General features: G+C 44.7%; 1 protein-coding gene across 1 annotated transcript in view; it reads left to right on the forward strand.

The window, feature by feature from the left end:
• Positions 1 to 12,250: 12,250 nt before the first annotated feature.
• The window catches only part of LOC132327415 (glutamate receptor ionotropic, NMDA 2B-like), a 57,808-nt gene continuing 50,951 nt past the window's right edge, over positions 12,251 to 19,107 (forward strand). The window contains exon 1 of the mRNA XM_059846613.1: positions 12,251 to 12,424. The gene's annotated coding sequence lies outside the window, so the exon portion shown is untranslated. The remainder of the gene's footprint in view (positions 12,425 to 19,107) is intronic.

Here is a 19,107-nt window from a genome sequence, read left to right on the forward strand (position 1 = left end):
TCTTCTTGAGCTTCTGAACAAGATAGACCTGTGGTGCCTTTTCTTGCAGGTTTTTTATTCATATTATGTGTATCAACATATTTATTAATATTTCTGGTTTTTTTTTTTTTGATTATGGATCTGTTTGAGTGCTGTCTTTTGCAATGGAAGGTCTGTGGAGGAAATGTACACTTCTTACAAAAAATGCAATGAGGGGTTAGTTCCAACAAAGTGTTGATTAGCTGGGGTTTTTTTGCCCCTTTGTTTTGATTTTTTTTTTTTTTTAAGAATAAAATAGCCTAATTAGTTTTAGAAAAGTGTGCAGTTCTATATCTCCTCATTTTGACAGGCATGGGAAAATTTGAAGCAAGAACTCTTCTCACAGTATGTCTCATCCAGATGTGCTTAAAAAAATGTGCACGTTTTTCATATAAAGCCCATTTTCACAAGCAAGGCTATTTCATACATGGATTTATTTTATACCTGGAAATGTTAATTTCCTGATCTGCTTTAAAGACTGAGTGCATTTCCAAGTGAAAGGAAGAGGTGATGATAAGAAACAGAGCCATTAGCTGGTGCAGTATCTCAGCTGGTGGCTCCAGCCTCTGTGGGTGAATAGCTGTGTGATTGTGATGTGAAGAGCATCCTAAACATATTCTTTTGTGATACCTGTTTGCAGGGCCATTTGTAAAATAAGTGCTTCAGCATAGTTCCCTGTAGGACAGTGACTGTGTCCTGGTGTCACAGCTAGTTCCTGGGCAATTTTAAGAGGAATTTCAAAGAATGATAGGAGCCCAGCATCAGAGAAATGGGTTCTTGCTGCAAATTTGTAAGGGCACTTTTTAAGGCAAAGGCTGAAGCACTTGTGCAAGTGTGGGGCCGTGCTGTCCTGGGCTAAAAAGAAGACCCAATTTTTGGTAAAGATAGGAGACATATCATCAGGGTCCTCCTATCTGACTGTTCCATGAATTGGCTCGTATTTAGTTAATCGAGAGCTGTGGTCAGTGAAGTCATTTTGCTTCCTTGCCCCAGCCATTTTTTCCTGCAGCAGTTCAGTGGCCTGCCAAGCCCACCTTCATTGGTGGTTAGGATAGAATGTCAGGCTGTCAGCTGGAGTAGCTGAAACACAGGCACAGGTCTCCTTCTGCCTTGCCAGCTGCCCACAATACCTTCTCACCAGCCTAGCAAGCTGGGCTTGGACAAGCCTTAAGCAGTAGCAGGATTTGTCAGAGCCCGTGAGCAAATCACTCAGCCTACTTGTGCTGCTGTGAGCTGGGATGATGAACACTGTACAGCTGTACTCAAAAGTCCCACTTCCTTTTGTGCTTGTGAGGTGTCACCTTTCAGCTGATGATGCCTCAGAATCATACTTACTCTTTAGTTGGTCTTAGCTTTCAGAGCTCTAGCCTTGGCATTCTTCAGTGATTTGGCACTTACTGAAAGAAAGCAAGCAAGCAAAAGCACCATACAGAGCAGAAAAGCACTTCACAAAGCATATTCTGATGAAGTCAGCTCCTTGAACAGCTGCAACAGGGACAGCAAAGCAGCCAGAAATACAGAAAGGGGAATAGGATGGGAGATTTATGCTGGTGAATCTATCAGAAGATCTGCAAGATCTGTGCCTAGAGAAGATCTCAGTGCTGTCTTACCTGTGAAGCCCTCATCCCAGACTTCCAGTGCCCTGCAGCCAGTGTTGGACTTGCAGATGTTTTATGTGATATGGGGTTTTGGACACAGTAAAATCCCATGTCCTCTTAAACAAGTATGGAGTATATTGGTTTTTCCCTAGATTTCTGTCATGGCTTTCTGCTTCTTATGTATTTACTTATATCTATTTATTCCTTTTTGGAAGGTAGCTACTTGGCTCATGAAGTTTGTAAGTTGTCAGTGCCAGTCAGCACTGAGTCAACCACATGCCCTGGACCTGTAGAATTCTTAGGAAGAGCTGTACTCCTGTTGCTGGAGTATTGGATGGTGGTGAGGAACTTGGTCTGAAATTCACTATATAGAAGAGCAGAATATTTTTACCTTTGTTAGTTTTGGAAAATCTAAAATGTGACGTTATACCTAAATAAACAACCCTCTAAATGGCTTCATTCTGGAAATGAGTGGGTTTGAACAATACAAAATGATTGAAAAGAAAATCTGTTTCGTTTCCCAGACTGCCTCTTGAGTGGTCAGGTTTGACTCTAAATCAGAATGGAGTTGTACTTTTAAACTGCAAAAGCTTTGTCTAAACACAATCCTCCTCCTTTGCAAGGCTCTAAGAAGCCACTGTTTGGGAACACAGACCCAGCTCAGCTGCTGGCTCAGGGACACCAGAGGCAACATGGATAGCAGTGCCTCTGAAAGCTTTATGGATAGTCAGCAAAGTGGGGCACGGCCCTGGCTGTGCAGTGTGCCAGCCCCTGGTAGCAGGTGGCTGCCCTGTGTCCCCCCACCATGCTGCAGCAGCAGCTAATCAGGTTTCCCACCCCAAAGGGCTGTGCACCTGCCTGCACCCCAGCTGCCCTGCTGCATCCTTGGTGCTGGCATTAGGACACACCTGTGCAGGACGTCCTCACCTGCTTCATGCTTGACAGGCGGTGGGAGCTGATTGCTGGAGGCAGCCTTTGGTCTGCCTGCAGATTGGCTTCAGGGATTACATGCAGGGATGTATGTGAGCCAGTGTGAGCCAGTAGAACTGCAGCATTGATGTACCACACTTCTGCATGACTTTCTAGTGCTTGAGGGACGTGAACTGCATTGTGTGAGATCTTCGCAGCAGCATGTGTGTTCTGATTCCTGAAGAAGACAATTGGCATATCCACCTTCCCCTTTTCTCTAGGTTGCAGTGGGAGCCAAAGTCCATAAACAGCACCTTTCCTCTAGCCTGTTTCTAATGTTGCTAATATCCATTGACAACATTTTTCCCTGCCAAGTGCTGCAGGTTGGAAGGATTGGTGACACCCACGGTAAATCACTACATGTTGAAGTATTTGCTTTACTGTTGCTCTGTAGAAGCTTGAGATCGAGACTCTGAGGTTTTAGCGGCTCCCTGCCAATCAGATTAAATATTTAGCAGCAATAGTTTTGGGCATCACATTTCTGACAGTGTATTTCATGCATCATTTGCTGTAAACGTTGGGAGATTTTTAGCTACCGCTTTCAAAGTAACTCCCTCTCCCCTTTCTCTCCAATTATTATCTCTTCTTTTCACTGTCCCTCTCAATTCTTCCTTTTCTTCTTGTCCTCCCTTTCTCTGCTCTGCTGTTTCCTTTCCCTTAGCTTTTATCCACTTTCTCTGATCACTGTTCAGAGATCAGAGTATGTGGGTGCTTGCATTGCACCTGGCACGGATGTCAGCCTGTGATGGAGTGGAGGGACTGCCTGCACCTAACTGTGCATGGCCACCTCCTTGGAAGGGTGCATTGCTAGAGGAAGGGCACAGGCTGGTGGGCTTTTTGGGGAGTGGTGAACACCTGAAGACAAGAAAAGGCAAAGGATCTCTGTCATCCCTCTCTCTATGATGCAGCTCTATCTGCAAGAACTATCTGCTTTACTCTTTGCACATCTGCTGGTTGCTCTGTGACTGTCACTGTGGGGCAGTCCTTTTCCTTTTAGTCCCCTTCTGGCTGAAACTTTTGTAGGAAAAGGGAACATGGGCTCAGTCATCCAACTGAAAGTGTGGTCGCATCCATCCCCATGGGATCCCCTTGTCCCACCAGTTGTCTACTTGCAGCAGCTTCTGTTTCGGCTGTGCTGACATCTGGCTGACACCCTGGTGCGGGATGAGGCCCATCAAAACCAAAAATCAGTGAAAGTTATAAAAAAAGAAAGGGGTATCTCTAGGGGAGGTTTCAGCATCAGATGATATTTTCTGTAATAGCGGAGAGTTGTCTCCTGGACCAAAGCAAACAGTAGGGAAAAGACAAGGACCTTCTTTTTCTTCCTGCAGCTGCTGGAGAACAGGTACAGGTTTCACAAGTACAAAGATTTCACATGTACAAAGCACAGTTGTCTGGTGGTCTGGATCTGTGTTTTCAGTCATGATGTCTAAAGACTTTTAGAGGGGCTCTGTGAAATGAGGATTAGAACTGCTACTAGTGGTCGTTCTGGGCTGAGCTGGGTTGGGGAGGGTAAAGTCTTCTGGGCAGGTGAACTCTGTAGGGAGGGTGGTGCCCTGCATGTTTTATGCTGCAGAACCTTCCCTAGACCTTGCCCTTCTTTCACACATTGCTTGTCTTGCTTTGATGCTGTTCACTGTAAGCTGTGGTCAGATAGATGGTTTGACTCTTCATTACCCTGCTCCCTTGACTCTTTGGTACATGCATCTTTTCCACTGCTCTTGCTCTAAATGTGTTGTCTGCTGAACATGTCATTGCAGTCCCAGAGGGAGCCTGTGGTTCTTACTGCCTCCATGTTTGCCCTGTGTGACTGCTGCTCTGCATTCCTGTCATCTCACATCTGGTAGTCAGCCCCAGCAGCTCCAGCTGCCCTGCACTGCCAGTGCAGGAGATGAGGGTTGGTGCCAGGGCCAGGTTTTTCAAGTATGTTTCTCTCCCTGCTGTGACAAGTCTGAAGCCATCTGGTGAAACATCAGCCTCTTCTTTTCCCATTTCTGCTGGCATGGGACAGATCCCCTCTTCACACCAGTGGGCTTGAAGGCATGAGGGAGACAGGACCAATGTTTCCAAAGGCATGCTTGGGAAGCTGCCTTGCTCTGAAAGCTGGAATGTGTATGAGGTTATTTTTCTTTATGAGGGGACTGGGGACCCTCTGGATAGAGGGAAGAAGTGAGGGAACCCATAGATCACAATACCCAGAGAAGATGTCTCTTTTTCTCTGTTCCAATGGGCAGTGAAACCTTTCTGGCTGAGAATCTGCTGGGCTGGGGTGTGGCAAGCCAGATGGTCTGAAGCAGGTACTGGGGCATTTGGGAAACTGCTTTAGCAGAGATAGGGAGTGGAAAACGCCTGCAAATTGTGTAAAGCAGAATAGCTAGTGATGAACAAACTGGACTGCCTAATTTCTTGGTTTATTTCTCTCTCTTGCTTGCTCTTTTTTTTATTTTTCCTCCCTCCCCTTCCCATTGCTCTGGGCCCCTGCAGTCCATTCCCTGCATCTGGTGGCTTATTTCCCTACAGATGTCATCTTGGCAGTAACTCAAACCTGAGTACCTCCCTTAGGGAGTTGATGCACTGCCTGAGTGCATTTTCTTTCCCCAGTGTCTGGGTATCTGATATTTTAGGTATGAGGCGGTGATTTTTCTTTCTTTCTTTTTTTTTTTTCCCTCTTTAAATATATGATTTTAGGCAATTGTATTTTATATATAAATAAAAATTATAGGAGTGGGGGGAAGCTGGAAGGCAGATGGATCTGGAGAGGATGGTTCCTTAGCTGCATGCCAGGCCAGCCTAGGTAGATGAATCACCTGGAAGGGCTGCACAGCTTGCCCACCGACTCACCTCAGCTCCAGGTCTGTTGAGTCCTCTGATTTCTTTAATTAGGAAAGAAGGACTCACAAATGGGTATTGTTTTTTGTCCTGCTGAAGTACCCCGGGACTGTGGATGAAGTGATGACAGGGCTGTGCTTGGAATATGGTCAGGGAGGTGGAGAGTCCCTGAAGCTTTGCAGGCTCTGAAGATAAAGCATAAACAAGAGGAAGGGGGATCCCAGAACACCAACAGTGTAGTCAGTTGATAATGCATAAATGTCTTATTTGTTCCAGATTTTCCCTTTCTCCCCTGAGACAAATACCACCAGGAGTGTGGCATGAGGCTTCTCTCTGGATGTATGCTCTGGATGTGGATCATGAACCCCCTCCTGTGGCATGCAGTGCCTCACAAAGGTGCTAACACCTGAGCAAAGTAGATGCTGCCACATCAGATCAAAGGGGATTTACACCCCTCTGGCACAGTGGTAGTGGAAATGAATAGCAAAAGGCCTCTGAAAATTTTAATATACTTTGGCATCTTCATAAATATAGCAATTGACACGGCTGCGTGCAGAAACGCCTCCTGGCTTGGAGTCAAGGTCCTGCCACAATGTCATCCTGAACAGTACACCAAAGCAGGCTGTGTCTAAGGGCTGATATTTTCTTTTATTTGAAACTGGGGACCCCATGGGGCTGAAGTTCACTTCACTGTGGCCTTGACCTGGCCTGGAGAAGAATCAAAGCTATGTTGAGTAGAAGAAACATGAAAACCCCGAAGTGAGCATAGCCCCAGGAGCTTAGAGGGGGATGGGTGGTGTGCTCAAGGCACTTGGAGAGGCAGTTCATGTAGATAACTGGGTTTGCTTTATCTGCATAATTTTGGGGATGGGTAATATTTGCAGCACATAATCTTTAGCTATTCAGGATGTCAATACTGCTACTGCTGTATACAAACAAAGGTGAGACTGAAGTAAAGACTGTTTTAACTGACTGCTGTAACATGGTGGTTATTTGACATCATAACTTCAGGGTTGTATAAAAGTCCTTCAGAAAGCAGGACTGGCACCTCAGTGCTATTGCAGGAGTTCAAGATGGGCAATGTTAGGACAGCCCTGACACTATAGCCAGTGAACCCCCACCCACTGTCTGAGTGGTGCCTCTTCTTCCAGCCCAGAAACCACCCTTGGCAGGGAGAACAGCTGCTTTGTGCTGAGTGCTGGCCTCTGGTGTAGCAATAACTTTTGAGTTTTTGACTTAGAAGCTGATTTTCTTCAAGCGCCATCCTAGATGTAATAGAGATGAAACTTGAATGTTGTCTCCACCTTTTCTTTTTCAGTCCCAGGGGTTTTTTGAGTTTTCCCATTTTCAGGAATACATGGATTTAGTGTGTTTGGGAACTGGTGCCATTTCAGGTCTGACAGGAAAGGGGTAAAGACCTGCTTCTCTCACCTATTTTCCATCTTTGAAGAAATGCAGACCTGTCTCCTAGTTCAAGATGAGATGGAGTGCATATATATCCTCTAAATTTATATGAAAATAAACAATGACAACAAACTCTTTATGTTTATATATAAATATATAAATAAATAAATATATATATGTATTTTTTACATGCACACACACACGGTATATATATAAATATATACCGTGTGTGTGTGCATGTAAAAAATACATACACACCCTTATTTTATCTTATAATTAATTCTGCAGTGGGAATGCACAAGTCTTTCAACATTGCTCTATGGCAGTGTAACCCAAGAAACAGCGGGAACTGAAAGAAGAAACTGAGTCAGGGTGGGCATCTCTTCTCTTGACTCCAGGACTACTCCAGCCATCACCATTTGTCCCTGCTCAACAGAAAAATCCTCCAAAGCAGAGCAATTTCTCTCTGTAAATTTGTCAATGACAGCAGCTACCCTGTGGCTTCCAGAACCCCTCAAAACCCTCTGTGTGACCCCCCAGGTGTCACTCAGGTGCTCAGGCAGTGCAGTTTGTGAAGTCTGACAGAATCACAAGCCTGCAGGGTGCAAAAAGCTTTTCCAGGCAGGGGGATACCTTCAGAGGCTGAAACTTTTTTAGTCCAAGCTGAGTATCAAAATTCCCTTCCCTTCCCAGCAAATATTGGGATACAGCAAGTTCAGAGGTACCTGCAAGAGTCACTAATTAACTGTGGTGAACTTGTCACAGCTGTATTTCTTCCCCTGGATTCCAGGGCTTCTGGCTGTGGGCTGCTGTAACTCATGGTCTGGTCTAAGGGCATGGGGCCTCAAAATGACATGTGAGGACTTCTCCATGAATCCCAGATTTTTGGCACCTCTGACACTGATGCCCCAGACAGAACTCTTGGGTCTGCAGGCTCCTGGATTTTGTTTGGGAATGAGCTAGAGCTCCCAAGATTTTTTGTCCATACTGCGTAGCCTGCTGACTCTGGTCTGCCCACCTTCCCCCAGATCAAATTAAATCCAGCCTCTCCGTTTTGGAGATCCATGCCTAGGAGATCTCCTTTTTGAGTTTCTGCAAGTGAATTGAAATGGACCTAGGCATTACATTTCCACTGCCCAAGAGCTGCTGGAACCAGACCTCCTGGATCTGTGTCAGACCCTCAGGACAGATCTCTTGGTGAAACAGGAGTTTCCTAGGTCTGGTTTGAAGTTGGAGGATGGACCCTGGTGCTGAGCAGAGCTGCAGCTCCCCCCCTGAAGGCTGGCTGCCCATTGCAGCTCTGCCTCCCTCCCCAAAGCTCTGCATTGCTTTGCTCTTCCTTGCCAGCAAGGCTTGGCACTAGGTGAAATATATCATGAGTTTAGATATTTTTGTGAGCGTAAGCTTAACAAACCTGCAGTTGCTAACATGTTTCATCAAAAACTACAGGTCAGCAGTGTTTTCAATTTGAGTCAATGTGGCAAAGTCGATATTGAGTATCAAGAATTAGCTTGGCAGTTGCCAAGTATTTGTGGTATTACAGGATTTCCTTTCTCTCTGCTCCTAGCTAAACTAGGATTTATTGTCCTCAAGATCTTGGACATACAGGTTTTAATACACTCTCTTGGGATCCTGTGAGTAATGTTGGGTATGATCTCACAAGAAGACATTGCTGCCTTCGGGTAAATGCAGTGGAAAGCAATAATAATAATCTCAGCTCCTGTAGCTTCTATTGCTTGAGAGTCAAAAGTACTTTAAATACCATAAATAATTAAACATTCCAACTCTATGAAGCAGAGAAGATGCATCTCCATCTTTCTGATGAGGAGAATAAGGCAAAGGATGAGAAAAAAACCAATGGCATTTACACTTTCAAAAAATGCTTATTGGTTTTAGATGGTAATATGAAGGATTAGAACAAGACTTCACTTGTTGTGGTTTGTTTCCTCCATGCTTTTAAGATTTAAACCCAGACAATGAATGGTGTGAATACAAGTGAGCTAAGAGGTAAAAAGGATGGACCAAAAATATGACAGTGCTTAAAGTGAGAAATGGAGCCATGAAGAACAAAAAATGGATTGGAGAAAAATGATGGATGGAGAAGGGTGGTAGAGTAGGACACACATTGTAGCTTGAAGGAAGTGGATGGGGAATATTGAAATACTAGATTTCTTAATTTTTTTTTTCTAAGCCCTCTTATACTATTCTAAAACTAAACTGATCTTAAAGCATTAATGAGCCAGGGCTACACTTCATCCATAGTATTGATTTTTATTTACTGGTATTCAGTATTGTGGCAATTGTTGTGTTCTGGTCCTGTTATCTCTTTCTCTTGCTGTAATGCTTCTTTTTCCTGGTGCAAACATAAGCTATAGTGACTTTTGTGTAAAGCAGATGTGGTCCAAGGGAGCTGAACTGCACCATGATGAAGTCAGTGGTGGAGCTGGTCTGGGAGTTGACATGGGCTGGTACCTGCTCACATACATTCACTGGCATGAGGAGGAATGAAGAGTGGAATGAGCTGCTGGGAAAGGTGCCTGAAGTAGCCAGCATCAATGAATTTGAGAGGCTGGAGAAAACAAAAAACCCACATGGAAGTGGCATTCAGCTGAGCCAAATCTGGTCTGTTTGCACTGCATTGGGTCTTCCCATCCCTGTCCCTGAAGCATCAACAGGCAGTGATGAGCTGTGGTCCTGACATGGCTTTGCCTGTGTATCTTTCCTTCACTGCAGCACTGTAAATATGATCGAGTGCTGAGCAGAGGAAGAGGTCAGTGGCTGCTGGGCTGGGTCCCTCCAATGGGGAGAGCTTTCTGGACACTGCTGATTGAAGGTCTCAGTAAGATGAATTGGCCCTGACCTGTCATACAATTGCAGGCACAGCATGGTCTGGTGCACAGCACTAATGTACTGTGAAAGCATATTGTACCCAGCTGCTTGATGGCTGGTCCCTTACTGGTCATTGAACTCAGAAAGTTAGGGAAAGGGAGGAGAGGTGGGTTGGAAGAAGAAAGTCTTATTTTTCTTCTCCTTTTCCTCTATCACAAATTTTTCTGATTTGCAGTTATCAGTTCTCCAGTTATCCTGGGTTTAGTGTTTATCGTAAGGATCAAGCTTTTCTAGAGCGATACGTGTTTTTTGGGATGTTTCTGGATAGGGAGTGTACAGCTCCAAATACCTTCAGTTGCACCCTTTTAGGTGTCACACATTTGTCTTGCCTTTCTATTTCTCCTAAGCAGACTTAGTTTTATTTTTCCATAAGTAATAATAACGGGAACATAAAAGTCCTTTACCAAGGATCAGAGTGAGGAGAAGGGAGGGATCAACAGACAGGCAATTACAAAGAAGGAGACTCAAACCAAAGTTTTCTGGGTACTCCTCTATCATTTCTAGTGGCCTGACCAGAGCTTGCCTTTGACTCTTCTTGGCTTCAGTGGCCTTGTCATGCCTGTTAACACATGCTAAACCCATTATCTCGGTCCCTTTCACTTCCAGATTAATTCCCTGTCTTATTTCATAAACAAGGCTGGCACTGTCACAGGGTCCCTTGGTGACTAAACCTCACTTCCCAAAATGCTACATAGCAGTGGAGAACAAGAGGCCATGAGGCTCCTGAGGGATGTTGGTGGCTTGTGAAGTGTGGCCCATCCACGTTTTAGCACTGCGGCTTTGTCCTGGACCAGCTCACAGGATGCACTCTCTCTCCACCCCACTACCTCCACTTAGCAGCTCTTTTGTCCTCATCACATCTTGGTGCTTCAGGCATCAGGTGACCTTTTCTGCCATTTCTGCTGTCTGTAACACCTTCATCAGAGTCTGATCAGGCCTGGTGACCCTGGCACTCTGCTTTAGGGCTGTTTCAGATTTGCTGCAGCAGTGCCATCATGAGCAGAGGCAGTGCCTATTTTTTCCTACCTTGTCCTGCTGCATGGGCTCCAAAACTGAAATGTGCACCCATGAGGATCTTTTTTAAGGGATGGGATGGGCAGCTTTATGCTTTAAAACTGTATCCTGTGTCATACATTCTATGTGAGAAGATAGGCAGCAAACAGGATGACTGTGTCCAAAGTGCAAGTGTAGTTTGAGGCTGTCTCCCTCTGATTCAGATGCCCCTTCTAGAAGTCTCAGATTTGTAGAAGAAGGAATCACTCAATTTTAGCCTAAAAAAGAAAATATTTTCTTTCCTGCTTATGGTATGTTTAAAAAAAAGATTATGAATTGGCTTTTACATGGTTTATGTCTGGTGTCCAAATCATTTAACACTGTCTCTTGATGTGAGACTTTGAGTAATCAATGGGGATCTTGGCACTGGTGTGGAATTTGGCAGCTGCCTTTGGGAGCCAGTGCAGACTCTGTTTACCTGCTCTGTTTTCCCTTTAAGGAAATGATGCACGGAATGAGCAGGTACTGAGCGAGGTGCATGAGAGAGAGCCTGAGAAAAATTAAATTTCCCATTTAATTTCCACCATTGGAAATTAAAATTCTCCTTGTTTTTAAATTTTGAAATTTACTGTATCAATCTGTCAATGCACAGAATGCAGAGTTGATTAAAGTTGAATAGAAAACCTCAAATTAATACATCAAATAATGAGAAATGCCAAGGATGTGCTATTCCAAACCATCCAAGTGAAGTTAAATGTGCGTTTCTCATGGTTATTGATGGATTGGAGGTATTTAAATCCCTAGCTTTTGGAAATTGAGGTCTTTAATATCCTCGTGTTATTAATGTGCTGTCGATTCCTGCTTGGAAATGAAAACTGGAAGTGGAGAATTAAGGAAGGAAGGAAGGAAGGGATTGTCCAATGGATTTTCCAAGGGCTTCAGTTCTGTTTGAGAAGCAAGCCTGGCGTTGGTCTGTGCAGCATTCTGTGCCTGTTTGAACTGAGTCTTGCACTTCAGGAAGCAAAGCTGCTAAATTTCAACTGTGCTGAAATCCTGTGGAGGGCCCCCACATGCAGCAGCGTGTCCCCGAATTTGGATGGCCTCGCTCTGGGCCGAGATTCAGCTCTGAGCTGGGGCAGACAACAGTTGCAAGTGGGAAATGGTGTGTGCCTCGTAAGCTTTGAAATCCCTTGTTTCAAGCGGAGCGTACACATGCATGGAGTGACAGCTGTGGCAACTGAACCCTCCAGGTGGTGAGGATATTTCAGTCTCTGGCAGGGAGGACCTGTCTCAACCCTCTAAACTTCTCTAAGCAGGATGCTGGGGGAAGGGTGAGATCCTGGCAGGGGAATAGTGGCTCTAGCCTGGCTCCTCAAGCCAGGCTTGCAGAGAGGGGTGGCTGTGCCAAGCCTCTCTGCTCTGGCATTTAGAAGCTGGCACTGGGCAATGCCAGACTGACCTGCTGTCTCTCTTAATGGCTTTTGTGTGTGTGACACTGAGTCCTGCAGCTCTGCACGTGTGTGCCAGTCTGGGTAAGCAGGTCAGACCCGCTCCTTCCTCCCTTGCCCAGCCATTTCCTTCATTCTCCCCCGCACATCCTGATGAAGATCCAAGGGGACTCGAATTATGAGGAGCAATAAACACAGCTGAACTTTTCCTACAGCAGAGGAAAGTCTCAAGGGGTGATCAGATAACCGCCTACAAGCATTTTCACGGTGGAAACGGTGAGTTGAGAGGGAGAAATGGTTTAGGCTGAATGAAGGAGATATTAAAGTTCCAGGATAGCTGAGCAAAGGGAAAATTTAGGCTGAGTTTAGGGATATGTTTCAAAATATGATCCATCTCCTAGCAGTGGTAATCTTATTGTTTGAGTTGTTTCAGAGCAGGTAGTGTGCTAAAGCAGGTGCTGTAGACAGTAATCCTGAAGTGACTGGGGGAAGGGCAAGACTATTAAGCAGAGGATTTTAATTTTTGATTTCTATGAATCATTTGGTGTTGGTCTCAATAGAAGGTTGCAGGCTGTGGCTGTATAAGCTATCAGCTGTGATATGTAAAATATGTGGGTGGGAGGAAGTGGGAAGGACACTGGGAACTTACCCTTGGGCAAGTTTAAAATAATAAGACATAGTTCTTCATCTATTGGGAATGATATGGGTCTAATTGATGATCAAAGCATTTTTTGTACTGCCTTAAGTGCAGGGAGAGAATTGCTCTTCTCCTTTGCATGGTGTAGAGAAGGCAAAGCACTTTTTCACCTTATTCTTGCATACACCTGTTGGATAGACAGAGGCAAATTAGCCCTTGATGTCCCAGGTCAGGCAGGAGTTTGTACCTGGTTTAATAAAGAAAGAACAGCTCTGAAGAAAATAAATAGAGACTAGAATAATCATATATGCTATTTTCCATCCAGTGTCTGTGGAAAGAGAGCTAACAATGAGGTAATGAGGGAGCTCCAAGGGCTTTGAAGGCTTTGGCTGGGGGTATGTCATGCATCCCCCAAAGGAACAAGGCTGACTTGTGAGAAATAAGGGAAAATTGGAAACATTTTGTATGTTAAATAGAAATGGATCTGTGGGATGTTACAGGCATGGACAGAGGTACGTATTGGAGAGGGAGTGATTATGAAGAATAGAAAGAAGACCTGTCCAAAAGACCCTGGAGGAATATTTCTGCCACTGTTGTAGGAGCATTTATAGCTCAGAATGAGAATGTAAGTGATGCCCAAAGCTAGTTAAAATAAACTAAACCATATCAGTTTTCATCTGAAACTACTGAAATGCCCTTGGAGGGCTGTTTACTCAGGGTCACCATAATAAACCTTTTTGGTCCAGGTACTGGACTGTTGCCTTCACCACTGTGTATGGCACTTCCATTGTCCCTAGTCTCTGCCATCTTCCTGCTCTGAATGTATGGAGATTTTCCTGCAGCATCATTCATTCGGTTTATCAGCACCTGAAGAGTGCAGGTGCTTTCAAGACACATCTATCGTGCCCCAGATCCATCTTCCTCTTCTTTGTGTCTGTTGACAAAATTCCTGGAACAACAGGGCTGTGAGCCAGAAGAAGATTTATGGGCACTTATGTTGCCTATGTGGTAAGCAGTTACACAGGAAACAGCAGCACAAGAGTTGTCAATGTACAAATAGCCTGGGCTGAAGGTGTGGTAGGACAATAGTTACAGCAGTGTTAGAAGAAGAGGAATGCCCCTTCAGAGGTATGCAATATGCAGCATGTCTACATTGCAGAGTAACCATGAGATTGAGAGGATGTCCTAAGCTGAAACTGGGTCATCAAAAATCAAAGAGATGGAGAAATGTAGGTGTGAATTGTGGTGTGGTTTATAGCTTTAAATCCCAGCTCTTTGGAGTAACAGTTGATGAGGTTCCAGTCTGTCCTGTCCCTTTTTTTTTTCTTTTTTTTTTTTTTTCTCCATGGGTCTTCTTAGCTCCTTCAGTTTGCCCCTAAGGCAGGCAGTAGACAAAAAGATCAACATGTCACCACTCTTTTGTCATTGGTAAATACAGAAATAGTGTTGTTCTTTGATCTGGACATACTTGTATTTCCTTGTGGGAGAGCCCAGTAGCCATCTAGTGCAATGCTGATTTCCTCACAGCTTCTTTTAGTGCACTTGTTCTCTGGTGGTGTGTTGGATACTAGACCCAAAGCACCTTTGAGGTTTTAAAGTGTTTCACAGGCGAGATGGATTTCTTCCTACCTCCAACTAGATCCTGAAACATAATGATTGCTCCTGGGTTCATTGTCTGATACTGCTCAAACTGTCAGAGAAATGAAGGCAGTGTGAATTAAGTTGCTGTCAAAGGTGTGCAAATGCCAAAGGGGAATGCAGATGTCTCACACTGAGTCTGGCAGGACACCTGTCTTTAGGTAGTAATGGGACTGAGGGTGGTGACAGTGGTGAGGCCTGGAATTGGGCTAGTGATGAGATTAGGGTTGGGAATTAGCATTGCAGCTGGTACAGATACAAAATTAGCTGTTGAATTCAGATTCTGTGGTTTGGAGTCTAAGCAGTGCTTAGAGCATCAGAGCTCTCAGCGAGCAGAGCCCAGAAACCACTGGGATAGGAACTTCCTTGTGGTTCTCCAATGGAGCATAGAAGGGGGAGGCTGGAGGTAGGCTTTTCATTCTCCCATGTGGAGCCAGTATCCCTGTGAAGTTCCCTTTGATGGTGGCTAGAGGCATTGTTCAGCTTCCTGTCCCAAGCATTGTCTTCCTCTTAATTAGGAAAGCTGCCTTCAAGACAGCTTTTTTGTCTGGAACTGCAGTATTGTATGACTTCCTTTTCTCTTGCTGTCTTGAGCTTGGAGATTTTGTTTGGGGAGCCTGCACACACCCTTCCTGGAGAGTACTGTGCAAGGCTACCTAGAAGGCAGCAGGAGGAGGTAATGATGTCAGCACACAGCAGAACTACCCCCAAAAACCTGTGACCAGCCCTTGTTCTGCCTCAGTTTCTTTACCTGACCTGAATGTGGCCTGGCTTTGCTGTACACTGCTGGAGTAATAGTCTGTTTACAGTTAGCCTGGTTGAATGCACAGTGACCCATTTGTGTACTTTCTGTATTTTGAAATATCATCCAGAACTATCTCTTAATGCTGAGCTGTATTTTGCCTGTGCAGCCTAATAATTTTCTATTAATACTTATCTTAGGTCTGATCCACGTAAAAGTGCAGTGTCAAGTAAGGTTCTCATGATATTTTTAAGCAATCTAACCTTTGGTCCTGGCTAAATTCCAATTGGAATAATTACTGTCTGACTACCTACATTCCTCTTGCATTTTCAATTGGAGAAGTTAGCTTTCACTTCCAATTTGAAAGTGATTGTGTAACATTGCTCTGCAGTAAGTACACGCTGCATTCCCCTACAGTGGTAGATATATTTTATTGGTAAGTAAAATAAGATTATAGAGGTATAATGACTTTACTGGCATGTTTATACCTAAATATAGATATGTCTGTAAAACCACTTTATCTAATGGTCCTACCATATATTATTTTCTAGGGAGTCAGAGACAATATAATAGTGTGCAGTAATGTGTAAAGGATTTTACGTACTAGTCTGGAGTCTGGGATTTACTAAATTGTTTCGGAGTGCCATAATCACACAAAATACTTCAAACACTGTGTTGCCCCACACCACCTCTAAAGGAAAATCTGCTCATGTAAAATACTTGGTAATAAAATATACTTGCGTGTTTTTATAATCATTCTTGACTGGTGAAATGATACTGTAAAATTATTAAAATTTCTTGAAATGACAAAGGGTAAATGCCCTGTTTTACAGCTGTAGCCTTGTCAGGTGCTTATGAATTTCTTTGTGTGTGAATTTCTCCATCCCCCTTTTCACTGGAAACAGGAACACACTTTTAGAAGGGGGCCTGTATGCTGCCTCCAGTGCTTTCTTAATTGAGTACCATGAATGTCTGCACTTGAACACTGTGGAAATCAAGGACAAAGCTTGTTGCTCTGTATGCAGAAACACATTTTCACAGTAGTTCTGGGGTCCCCTTAATCTGATAATAAGTCTGTGGTGGTTCATGCCTGCCTTGTCTCTACTAGCACACATTCAAAAGGCGCCTGCAGTGAGCCAGACCAGAGGGGGAACATGAGGTGAGGTTGGTGTTGGGATGTCCTTTCTGTCCCTTTCTCTCACAGCCAGCACATGCTTGTGAGCAGCTGTGTGAAGAGTGGCTACTGATGTGAACACAAGTCAGCCCCAAGGAGGGAAGGGATTGTTAACACCATGAGCATCCCTGATTTAGTCTTTGAGCACCTCACCCCTATGCTGCCTTGTGGGAGCTGAATGGTGAAAACCACGCTCAGCCCTGGGCTGGGTATGATTTATTGATGTTCTCCTGCCCCATCACATCCCCAGCTCCCATCCTATGAGGGAGCACAGCCTGGACCTGGTACCTGCTATTCTCTTAGAACACTGCTGTCTGTCACACAGACTGCCCGTGGAGCACCTGAAAGACATTGTGAGCATGACAGATGTGTGAGTGAGAGATGGAGAGAGAAATGTCTTGGCTGGTACGATACAGGCTACCCAAGCTTTGCTCTGCCTGATCCAGAGAGGGCTTATGGCTGAGGATCCAAATTGGAGATGGCAGGTTGGCTCCTGAGCCACAGACAACCTCCTCTTTGAATGAGCTTCTTCCTAGCCCTGGCTGCTGCCTGCACATCTGGCCAAAGCCTGAGGATTGGCACTGAGCAGATAACTCCATCTTGTATTGAATGGAAAAATCTGCCTGAGTGGGGCACAGACGCCCAACAGATTGGCACCCATGTGCTCTTCAGGATCTGGGCTCTCCTCTCCTGCTTGGAGGTGGATGCTAGAGATTTATTGGCTTTAATGCAGGTGAAGAGTAGGGAATAGGTTTCTTGGCTGCCATTTTTCCTACTGGGAGAAGCATGTGCTTGGGTGTGAAGGCTGACAGCTGCCATGACTACCTGTATAGCTCCTGCTTGAATGCTATCTGAGCCCTGGGTTGGAAGGGCCAATAAATTATTGCTGGTGCGAAAGGGGCTGGGAAAAACCTAGACTCTCCTGCCTGGGCATCACAACCAGCCATTGCCTAACCAACCATAAGACACTGTATGAGTCGATGCAGAGGGACTGCAGGAGACATATTTTAAGAGAACAAATATAGCATTTAAATGAGTGAGCAAGAAAGTGAGAGACAGAGAACGTATAGAGTGCATTAAAGTTAATAAAGCATTGCAGAAATGGGGACTGCATTTCACTGTGAAGGAATCTAATTTAGTGACTCGTAATTGGAGGATAACAGTCATACTGGAATGAAGTTAACTGTTCATTTTGCCAAACTCTCAAAGTCTCTTGGTTCTCCTTGTGAGCATCTCTCAGAAAGTGAATCCTTTGGAGAGCTTAGAATCGATTGGTGCTTCACACCCGCAGTCCCTTTCAGCTTCTTAAGTGGATTTGGTTTCTCTGGTGCATATTTATTATCTATTTTATTATCTGCTTATTTATCTGGTAATCTCAATGCAGGATACATCCTCTCTGCTTAGCATGACAATGAGGGAGCAGGTGTTGAGCCTGTGTGTTCTCCTGGGCAGGGCAAGATGGGGCCTCTTGGGCCTTTTCCCTGGGGCTGGCTAGTGTCAGCGAGGATTTTTTTTGGACTTCCTGCTTCCACAAAGTTTTGCCAGTATTTGTCCCTGCTGCTGTGGCTTTCTTTTAATTTGATAGAGGCATGTGAAGCAATGAACAGTATGGAAGGGTCCCTTTCTTGGACACCCAAGACCAGAGGCGTAGCACAAAGAAGTGCAGGGCTGGGGTATTTATTTCAAGTGTGCCTGGTTGCTGAACAACAGAATTCTGGCCATGAGTAGCTAAGCAGGACCTGTTGTGTTGAGGGAAAATCTTTAGTTTGAAATGCCTGAAAACTCTTTGGGACATCATCGTGGCCCTGGGTGGGCACACCGAGCAGTGCTACCTCCAACAGGTGTGGTGGGCAGATGGGGAAACACTGTTCTGTTGTCTCTGATATTTACACTGCATGGGTGCTGTAAGAATTAGTTCATTAGAGTTTGTAGAGTGCCTTGAGGATGAAAAGTGCTGTGGAAATGTGAACTATTATTAAAGCGGGACTGAATAAAGAAAGAGCGAGGAACAGTCCCGTAGGGAACTGTCCCACTCAGGCAGGGGCTCGAGACATGACCTCATCAGGGTTTTTTTTCATTTCTGCTGTTGTGATTACAAACTGAAGTGGACATGCTCAGGGAGAAGATTAATGTAGCATGCCTGGCTGTAGTAGCTGAGGGTGAACCATTGTAAGCTCTCTTGGCATTTCTACTTCTGTGCAAACACAGCTGTCGTATGGACTTGGAGGATCCTGATCCAGTTTTGGCCAGGACAGCTGGGAAATTCTGTATTCCTGTTTTTCTTTCTTTCTTTTTTTTTTTTTTTTAAAGAATCCTGTATTAGTGAAAAGCATATAGCTGACTGTATTACACACTGGAGCTGTGCGTGTCCTGGTGGTGTATGCAATGGATACACACATACACGTACATCCAATGATTGCCCATTTGTCCTCACTTTGTTCTGGAAGGACTGTGCTGAGAAAGGAAAAGGGAGTCCCTATCTGCCTGTCTCCTCAGTCTCCCTGCCTGTACCTCCAGCACAAGTCCAAACTGATTGCAGGCACCAGTCATTCCTTTGTGTTGAGGGTGAGCACTCTGACATGGGCTTGACATAAGCAATTAATTTCACAAAGACAGCTGATCAGCTGTCAAAGGACAATTCTCTATCACTTTTGACTTGGGTCTCAAAGTGACACAGGACCTGAGAGATGACATGATCCCATCTTCTGCTGACAGCTGTTCTCTTAAGTGATGCCAGACTCTGACGTAGGGGCTGGACTGGTCAGACC

The sequence above is a fragment of the Haemorhous mexicanus genome, chromosome 5, assembly GCF_027477595.1.
Source record: "Haemorhous mexicanus isolate bHaeMex1 chromosome 5, bHaeMex1.pri, whole genome shotgun sequence".
Lineage (NCBI taxonomy): Eukaryota > Metazoa > Chordata > Aves > Passeriformes > Fringillidae > Haemorhous > Haemorhous mexicanus.